Consider the following 10132-nt stretch of genomic DNA (forward strand, 5'->3'; position numbering starts at 1 on the left):
CATCAAGTTCCTGACCAAGCTTGATTGGAAACCAGGAAAAATTATTGAAGCTTTGCAACGATTCTTCTCCATCTAAATCAGTTGTTTATGATTGGATAAAGCGATTTAAGGATGGTCGGGAGGACCTCAAAGACAACCCAAGAGAGGGAAGACCATCGACTGCAAAAATGAAAGAATTGTCTTTGGTGCAGAATCTAGTGGATGAAGATCGTCGGATTACTATCGATATGATAGCTAATGAAACTGGGATCTCCCATGGTTCCGCATTTTCAATTTTAAATGAAAATCTTGGTTTGAGTAAACTGTCAGCACGTTGGGTCCCAAAAAGCGTTGCGCGAAGACCAACTGCATCAAAAGCTGAACTTTCTCTTGCAGTTTTAACGAAGATTGAATCAAATGAATTTGTTACTGGAGATGAAACTTGGATCCATCAATATGACCCAGAAAGTAAAATTCAATCAAAGCAATGGTTACCAAGAGGTTCAGCTGCACCAGTGAAGTTCAAAGTGGCGAGATCTGCCCAGAAGGTTATGGCAACAGTGTTTTGGGACTCCAAAGGAGTGATTTTGATTGCTTTCCTGAAGGACAAAAAACAATCACCGGGAACTACTACAAGGTGTTTTGAAAAACTGAAGACTGCATGGCTAAAAACGTCGAGGAAAGTTGGAATTTTGTTCCATCATGATAACGCTCCAGCACATTCATCAAAGGGTTGCAAGAGAAGTCCTCGAAATTTAGGTGGGAAACTCTTCCACATCCTCCTTATAGTCCTGATCTTGCTCCAGATTTTGTCCTGTTCCCAAAACTCAAGGAACACTTAGAGGAGTCCGGTTTGAATCTTTGGATGCTGCTAAACATCAGTTTCAACATGGTTTAATAGAAAGGCCCCAAAGTTCTACAAAGAAGGGTTGCAGAGGTGGAAACAGGCCTTGAAAAGTGTATAGAGTTAGATGGTAGATATGTAGAAAAATTATGTTTGAATTTCTAATTTTTCTGGAACTTTTGTTTTTATGGGATATATATATATATATATATATTATATATATATATATTATATATATATTTATATATATATATATATTATATATATTTTTTGTTTCATGTCTTATTAAAGTCAAACTTTTCTTACCAATTTATACTAAATGTTGTAAATGGTGAAAGAGTTTCAGCGCAATTGTAGTTTTGCAATGGCGAGGACAAAGCAACATAATGACTAAAGTCGAATCTATATGAAATAGTTCAGAGCTACTACTACAATTGCCACCTTGGATTTACTAAAAGGGCTCTGAGGTAGAGTCTGAAATTATTTTGAAAACAATAACATCATTCCAAATATAAAACTCTTCAAGGAAAAAAATGTTTTCTATTTCTACTAATGTTTTTATTTTATTTTATTTTTTATTTTATTTTTTGTTTAGTCGCAAATCTAAAATTTAAGTCATTATCTATTCCACACCTGTTTTAAACCTCTTATTAAACGATAATTTGTGTTAACCATTTCATTATCTCATAAAACATTTTATTGCTCTTCCGGCTCATTTTATATGTGCAGTACACAGTCTTTCTAACAGGGATTTACTCGGTAGCCTAACAATGGGAATGAAGGAAAGAAGGCAAGAAGGAAGGAGGGGGTACTAGGATAGCCATAGGTGTAAACACCGAAGGAGGGTTGGGGAACCTCTGCGTCACAGTTACGTGATTAAGTACCACTTCTTCGAAACGCTCTGAAGGAGGAAGAAGTTCCTCTTTTTTCTAAGAGTAAACGGCTTAATTAAGCACATCTGTCAATCCATTGTACCACCAAAAATTATGCCACTGTTTGAAACATTCATTGCTGTAGTTTCATGGAAATTCATAAGTAGGTTTGTTAGATATTTGGGAAAAACACTATTACACGGCCTCTGGAAACGATAGTAGTTGTTTATATATCAAGGGGTATTTAGGTAATTATTTTCTTTCTGAAAAATATACAAGGCAGAGATGCCCTTTGCCCATGTTCAAGACGTTAAGCATCTGTTTTATGTCAGATGACTGGTGGTACACTATAATTTTCAGGATATAGCAGCCACAAACCATTTGCTAAGTCTGATACAGTCCACTTACAAAAGATGTTTTTTTTTCTTTTAGTCTGTGACTAGATTTGAAATTTTCGAATGGAGTAAAAAGTATTTATGAAACTTAAGACTTCTCCAGAGCGATGAATAGCCATACTGAACGCTAACAAACTTCCCTATGGGATTAATGATTTATAGCTACAGAACACACAGTTCAGTCAGGTTTACTCTCTTACATACTGCTGTAGTATGTGACATATTTACTTTTAGAACACTATAGAGTTACATATGATATGAAATGAGCTGGAGAATTTAAGGCTGTACTACAAATATTTAAAAGTACTAAACAAATTTAAAAGTGGGCGTACTTTTATTATGAAATGTTGTAAACCGAACACTATAATGGCCAAGGAAGGTGTTTCAACATAAAATTGCTGAGTAATAAAAATAGCGGTATTAATATGTCCTATTAAAGATTACTTTAATCAAATGTGTCTCAAGAATACCTGTAGTAATTTGAGAAAACTTGACCATTTTACATTAATCTACATGAGGAAAGGATGGGCCAAAATGATCGAAATCTCCAGTGGTTTCCCAGAAAAAAGGCTGATTCAATTTTATTTCCTTCATATCTATCTCCTCTCCGGGTCCATACTAATGCACTTTTCCTTAAATTTTAACCTTCCTCTGAATCTAGCTTCAATAACATCTTGTCATCTGCGAAAGCCATTGCCATCATGATGATTCCAGTGTCTTGTCTTCTTACCTGCATCGGAGACAATTTCGAGAGGCAGGTCATCAGCCTTCACCTACCTCCAACGTCCCTTTCACCACTTTGAAATATGATTACTTACTTTGTTCAGTTTTTTTCTATTATGTTTTGGGAGTTGTTGGATGGACTAGGGACAACTTGAATCTGACCACCCAAGCCAACCCTGGTGTCTACAGTTCAAAAGGAACAGTATGTTTGCCAGATGAGATTATTGGTAAAGATGTGTCATATGAGATTATTGTCAAAGACCTTCTTCAGCATTTGTTAACGATGTCTTCACTGTGGCTCCTGCGGGATGATAAATTTTGGGTTTGTCCATGTATGACCCACAGCACAAACTTTCTCTTCTTGTTCTCTGGTAATCCGTGGAGCGTTTTCTGTGGACAAAAAGTAGATAAGTGGAGCTGGAAGGCAAGAACTGGAACATTGAAAACTAGTAGTTAGGAAATGGAAAGAAAAATTTGTTATATAGAAAAGGGACCCTTTTCTGTACAATTAGCATAAGACTATCAACTGTCAGCATTCGAGAAAAGTGTACATTCTGAAGGAAAATAGAATCCCACAGTAGAAAATATTAATGAAACAGCTACAAAATGTCATAAAATTAAAGTAGCATATACAACAACAAAACGAAAACTGAAAAGGAAAGCAATATAGATAATAAGTGGAAACAACATTCAGTGATATCAATTTCTGTTTTCTGTCTACTAATAGCGTAGAATCTGGACAGAACTAAAACACTGTTTCAGAATTTGCTCATGTGCTTAATTTTACTGCTTGTAATCCTTGTATCATTAACAAAAGAGTAAATAAAAAGAACCATCTAATAGTTATATGTCTCAGTCAGCCATGTAAGTAAAATACCATATATAAATGTATCTACTGTCATTGATTCTGTGGTCTGTTGGAGGATGAGTGCAAAGGAGAAAGAACGTTGCCATTGCACTTAATGAGCAGAAATTTTCTAGATCTCCCTTTTGGAAGACGACTACTCTGCACAAAGGGAGGTCCTCTGTGGAGAACACTTCAGCAACATGAAAAATTGCCCATAAGGATCACCAATACACAGCACTAAAACCACTACCTACTATGCAGTCTTGTGAATTCTGAATATCAGTTCCCTCTATCTATAACTTCTTTCATCTCATCTAGGAATATCTTTCTCGGTATCCCTCTCCCAGAGACTTCCACAATTTTACTCCACCTGTCAACTTGCTATGTACAGTAATAAAGCGCGAAGGATTTACGAAACATCTGTAATGTGAATTATATCACGCTGAAACACTTTATAAGACAGATGATGATTTCCGAATACAAATAATCTGGCAACAAATTTCTTGGCTTATCAGTTGTTCAATAAATTTCAGTATTCAAAAAAGCAATGTATGAGACAATAAAAATTCCAAATATATATATATATATATATATATATATATATATATATATATATATATATATATATATATATATATATATATATATATATATATATATATATATATATATATATATATATATATATATATATATATATATATATATATATATATATATATATATATATATATATATATATATATATTTTGGAATGAGACAATATAATTATAAATATATATATATATATATATATATATATATATATATATATATATATATATATATATATATATATATATATATATATATATATATATATATATATATATATATATATATATATATATATATATATATATATATATATATATATATATATATATATATATATATATATATATATATATATATATATATATATACATGTATATATATATATATATATACATATATATATATATATATATATATATATATATATATATATATATATATATATATATATATATATATATATATATATATATATATATATTATATATATATATATATATATATTATATTTTATATATATATACACACATATATATATATATATATATCGCCTTATATATATATATATATATATATATATATATATATATTTTTTTTTTATATATATATAGAAAATACTGAGATGGTGTGGGGCTTGACTGAAGAAGTTTGCTAATTAATTAATGTAATTTATGAGGGCCTGAGTTGCCAATGACCCACATAACCTGTCAGTTAAAGTTACTGTTAACATCAAAGAAAAACAATTACTCAATTAACTAAGGGCCCCAGCCAGGGAAACAAACAATGCAGGGAATAATGGGTTACTCTGCAACACATGGATTACACCAAACCCTTCCTTACTTCCCACTTGGTCCCGACAAAGAGGGAATGTACAGTTATAGCGAGGAAATCACATGAACTATCGCCCACGTCGGACACAGTCAATTTTCCCTGCTTCACGTAAAGTTATATCACAACGGATGTCTGTACTGCTATATGTCACATCAGTTTAGTACTGGTAAAGGCTACTTCTCTTCTGAACAATGGGATCGAGACACAAGGCTGCCTGAATTCTGAAAATTACTTACTTAACCTTCCCTAATTCCTATTTACTGCACAGGAATAGTTTACCCAGTCGCTAAGCAATATTAATTATTCTTACACTACACTTTATAAAAGTAAATTGGTTATACCAATGATCGTAGATTGTGGTGAAGGGGGAAAACAAAGTAACTGGAAGTACAGAAAGAGATACTAGTGAGTCGACGAAAATTTGGCAAATTTCAAACTGACCGTTGACATAGGTCGCTGTGCATGCAACTGACGATTGGAAGTCTTGAAAATAGCCATCGTCTCAGCCCACTAATACCAATGAAAACAGTAAGAGGACAAGCAAGAAGAATTTGCTACACACAATGCGTGTGCCTCTCACGACCTCCAGTCTCTCTCTGACCTCTTTCAGTCAAAACAGGGCGGCTGTAGTGTTGGAGTGTTTGTCACATCGGTATGCCTAATGTCTCGGGGCATTCTGAAATTTGGACAAACATTGCTGATACATAGAATAGGGGAAAAAGAAGCTTAAAACCACCTTTACTAGAGGTTACTTGGTGAACCCTCCCTATGGGTTTAGGCCCCTAATTCTAACTAGTCCTACTAAAGACATCATTATTTTGAAATGCCCAGCCTATCCCTGCATATACGAAGACGCCTTCTTGTCTTTGTTCACATTATTTTTCTACAATAAAATGCATAGAGGGCGAACAGCAGAATATTTATAAAAGCTCCCCCCCCTTAAGAAGGCCTTCACTCCCTTTCGGGTGTGAAGGTCTGTACTAAGCAAGCTGTTCGCCTCTATTACTTTACTCTTCTCCCCTGAGCAGATTTGTCCCGTGCAACCTAACTAGTTACAGATCTACCTAACTCTAGATAGGATATGAGCTTTGATCACTTATGTTGCAGAATCCTAACTGTACTTAAAGGTGCTTATAGTTATTACATGCTACCTCCTATAATCACAATGTTTAGACCTAGCCTAATGGTACATTCTATGGTATTCACTAGCCTAACCTATCCTAACACGACTGTAGCACCAACATAAGGGATAATGTACTAGCTAAATTACAATGTTTTTTGCAATACAACTGGTAATTACTGGGTAATACATGAGGTTTGCCTCATATGATAAATGCTTGCCTCAGTGAGGTCTTAGGCCATGCGTGTCATGAGCATAGTGGCTCTTTTCACCATAGTTAAGATTATCTGATTTTAGTTACACTACTTGCGTGATTACTGCGGCTCGATGCTAAGTGGAAGGGACAAGGTTACTAGTCTGATGTACTTAATCTGGTCTAGGCTACTGTATGAGTAAGAGATCATGCTGGCTACTCCTCTGGGCAAGGGGCCAGGATTACTGTAAGATGGTAGGGCACTGTGCCGAGAGGGCACTAGTGCCAGGAATGAGCTCATGGCTCTGCAACTACTGGTTACAGGTGGGCACACTTAGTGTCTGGAGAGCACATCAGCAATTTTATTGTCCATACCCCTTATATGCTGGATAGTCCAGTTATAGTCCTGAAGATCCAAACACCAACTCATCAGTGTTTTAGTTTGGTTTCTAAAGTTGGTGAGATATGTGAGGGGATTGTGGTCCGTGAAGACGGTCAGCAGGAATTGGTGGTCCTCATGATACGCCTCGAAATGCTTAATTGCCAAGACCAGCCCCAGCAGCTCCTTTTTAATTGTGCTGCACCTCATCTGAGCTGGGTTTAGCTTCTTGGAGTAGTAGGCGACAGGATGGTGCATCTGGTCCTTTTTCTGGAACAGGACTGCTCCTACTCCGATGTCACTGGCATCCACGGCGAGGTAGAAGGGTCTATCATAGTCCAGTGTCCTGAGCACCGGCTTGCTGATGAGGACTTCCTTGAGGAGGTCATAGTCTTTCTTGCACTCAGGCTTGCAACGGAATTCTTGGTTGCCCCGGAACAGGTGAGTGATGGGGGCCACTGCCTCCGAGAGGTTTGGGATAAATCGCCTGAAATACTGGACCATTCCCAAGAACCTCTGGGCATCCCGTTTCAAGGTTGGGTATGGCATCTCTCTGGTGGCCTGGATATTGGTGTCCTTCAGTCTCAGGTTTCTGTTCACTACGATGTGGCCTAAGTAGGTAATCTCTGCCACATCAAAACAGCACTTTTTCAGATTTACTACGAGGTTGGTCCTGCACAGTGCTTCTAGGACTTGCTCCAGTACTTGCTGGTGCTCTTCCCAGGTCCGAGAAAAGATGACGATATCATCAAGGTACACCACACAGTTGGGAGTGCTGGCCAGGACCTCATTCATGAGCCACTGGAAACAACTGGGTGCACTCTTGAGTCCGAATGGCATGACCCTGCACTGGTAGTGACCTGAAGGTGTTGTAAAGGCGGTGAGGGGTCTCGGCTCCGGGCTAAGCAGCGCTTGCCAATAGCCCTTCTCCAAGTCAATCTTCCTGAGGAAAGGGCTTGGCCGATGCTGTCCAGACATACCCCCTCCTTAGGGACCAGCACCACTGGCGAGGACCATCAACTTCGGCTCCTCTCTATTAATCCTAAGTCCAGCTGGAGTTGCACCTGAACTCTTCTTTACTCGGCCCGCTGCGGGTTTACCTTATAATAGGCTTATGTGATTGGCTGGGCAGAGTCCTCCAGGTGGATGGTGTGCTCCGCCATGGAGGTGCAACCCAGCTCATCCCTGACAATTTGGGGGTACTTCCAGAGAAGAGCCCAAACGTCCTTGCACTGGTTTTCATCCAGGCAAGGGGTGATGACAGTGAGGTTAGCCAGCACTTCGGAGTTGGTCTCAGGCAGAAGGACTCTCTCGACCAGCCCTATGGTGATTCCTGTTGCCGGGAGCTCCAGGGGACAGGTGGTGCCCAGGTGTAGCACTGGGACCTGGTCTCCTACCTTGAAACTGCGGGACCTGGCTTCCTTGTCCACTTGGATTTTTACCCACTCTTGGGAGGCTGCCTGGAGCGCTTGAGCGATGGCCCAGGCGGCCTTGAGGTTCCGCTGTATGCGGAGAAGCTTCTCTGCCCATGCAGCTTTCTCCGGCTCTGCCCAGGCCTCATACAAGATGTCCAGGGAACACATGGTGGAGTGGGCAAATAAGAGCTCAAATGTTCTGTACCTTAGGGTCTCTGATGGTGCCTGGTGAATGGCAAACAAGGCATAGGGCAGATTATCTTCCCAGCTGGACCTGCTCTCTTCTGCTAAGATGGAGAGAGTGGTTCGAGCGTCTGATGGAAACGCCCGATTATCCCTTGGCTCTCGGGGTGATATGGTGTTGAGTGAAGATGGGTGACCTCATGGATAGTCTTGGCATCTCAAAACTCCCTCTATATAAAGTCCCGACCTTCATCGCTCTGGACCGTGGCTGGGAACCCAAATTGGCAGAAGAACTGGATCAAAGCCCTGACAGCATTCTTCAAGCTCATGCTGCACACTGGGATAGCCTCTGGATACTGGGTGAACAGGTCAATAATGGATAGGATGTGAGTGTTCCCAGTTTTTGTCTTCTTTCCCCCCTCCAGGGTGTAGAGGCCAATCACCACATCTTGGAAGGGGACACCGACGGAGGGTATGTTCTGTAGTGGGGCCTTGGGAACCACTTCATTTGGTTTTCCCGAATTTGGCATGAGGGGCAGGAGGCGACATAGGTTTTCACAGATCTTCGCCATCCTGGCCAATAAAACATCCCCTCCAGCAATTTAGCAGTGCGGTTGATTCCGAAGTGGCCTCCCAGTCCGTCATGTGCCAGTTGGAGCACTTGGGCCTGCAGTTTCCTAGGCACGACCACCACTCGGTGGGTGACATCCATTGGCTCTTCCATTGCATGAGAAACTCGGAAAAAGACGTCTTTCTTGAGTAGGTAGCCTTCTTTTGTCAGGTCCCTAAGTTGCTCCTCCTGGGTGAATGCCCTTTCTTGTAAGAGTAGGAGCTCGTCATCCTCATACTGCTCCGCTATGAGTTGCGACCCCTTCAATTCTGGCACCTTGGCGGCCGCTCCAGTGATCATTAGGGTGCTCACCCCGGGAGCGGAATTGGAATCCTCCTCTGGTGGGGATGCCTCCTGCAACCAGGGGATGCTACCCAGCTCTATGTCTGGTGTGGGGGGCCACTCCTTGTAGTACGGCAGTGGAGAGGGCGATTCGTCATCAGCAGAGGCAGTCATGCAGCGTAAGGGCACGGCTTGGGGAAGACGCCACATTAGATCCCTCCCAATCAAGAGGTTGCAGCCCTCCTTTATGGTACTGACCACCCCTAGGCAGTGCTCTCTGGGGCCCCATGGGGTGTTCACCTGGAGCTGCACGGTGGAATGTTGGCTGATTTCCCCTCGACCCATCCTATAGTCCAGCGCTCATCTTCCTGTATGTCTGCGCCAGCCGGTACCTGAGGAGGAACAATGAGACTGAAGTCTGCTCCCGTATCCAGCAGGGAGAGCATTTCCTTCGGGGGCTGGGAGCCGTCTCCGGCGGAGACAGAGAACCCCTCGAAGTTGGTCCACTCCCGTGGAGGTTGGGCATGGGCAATGAGGCCAACAGTCTTTACGTGGTACTTCAGGCAGGTAGGGGATCGGGCATTCCAATGGCCGGGGTGTCCACAATCCTTACAGGAACCCCTTTGAGGTGCCAAGCTTCCTGCCATGACGAGAAGTTTTGAGGCTGGTTTGTTAAATGGATGAAGGGGTTGTCTTGTTGCTCTTGAGCAGTAACTTGCTAGTGCTGAGTTTGTACCTGCACTCAGCTTCAGCGTACCCCACCTTCTTACAGCAGGTGCATGTAGGCTTCCTCGGCAGTCCATTCTTTGGGCGAGCTGAGCCTGAGAGGTAACCAGGTGGCACAATGCACTGCTGAGATTGC

Source organism: Macrobrachium rosenbergii, chromosome 21 (genome assembly GCF_040412425.1).
Source record: "Macrobrachium rosenbergii isolate ZJJX-2024 chromosome 21, ASM4041242v1, whole genome shotgun sequence".
NCBI lineage: Eukaryota > Metazoa > Arthropoda > Malacostraca > Decapoda > Palaemonidae > Macrobrachium > Macrobrachium rosenbergii.